The sequence below is a fragment of the Cynara cardunculus genome (genome assembly GCF_001531365.2).
Source record: "Cynara cardunculus var. scolymus isolate 2C chromosome LG 10, CcrdV1, whole genome shotgun sequence".
In the NCBI taxonomy this organism is placed as follows: Eukaryota; Viridiplantae; Streptophyta; class Magnoliopsida; order Asterales; family Asteraceae; genus Cynara; species Cynara cardunculus.
In genome coordinates, this window is record NC_037537.1 from 15621114 (window position 1) to 15621995 (window position 882).

Genomic DNA, 882 nt, shown 5'->3' on the forward strand with positions numbered 1-882 from the left:
AGAACGGTGGCCGGAGAGAGAAGAGAGGAGAGAGGAGAGTTTTAAAATACCAAAAATATCCTTGCATTAAGATTTTAATTTAAAATTACCAAATTTAAAAATTTTCTAATTTATCTGTTGATTTGTGGTTAATATTGGTTCTCACAGTTAATACAAACAACTCAGTTCTCCCTTGAATAGGCCCCTATATATATATATATATATATATATATATATATATATATAAGAATCATGCGAGAAGTGAAACATTTTATGATAAGGTGAGAAGTTTCAATGTAAATATATGATTACTATACACTCCTTTAGGTGTGTTTAATCACATATATATCAAACATCTATGTGTTTCAATGCAACATGTGTTTAATCATATATATGATTAAGATTGCGTATCATGCGTGTAATCATATATGATATTGAAACTTCCTGCCTTCTTGCAAAATGTTTAGGTTCTCGTTTGAAGTTGCAACTATATATATGGTCAGGTTCATGGGAAAATCGCAAAAAAATAAAAAATTGACCAACACCCTGATCATTTTTCATCTGGACTGTATGCACATGTGTATACAAGTAATCTCTAAACAATTTTTCTGGTATGCACATGTGCATAAATGCACTCATGCATAAAAATCAAGAAACAACTTTAATCACTTGTATGCACATGTACATACCGTTTAGATGAACGATTAATAAGGTGTTCCTCAATTTTTCATTTTTTTAGGTTTTCCTCTAAACCTTCCCCCTCTCCCCCCTCTCCCTCTCTCTCTCTCTCTCTCTCTATATATATATATATATATATATATATATATATTCGTGGTTGTTTTTGATGTTAAATCATCAAAGGAAAGATATATTGGATTGAGAGTTCGAGATGGTCAAAAAACG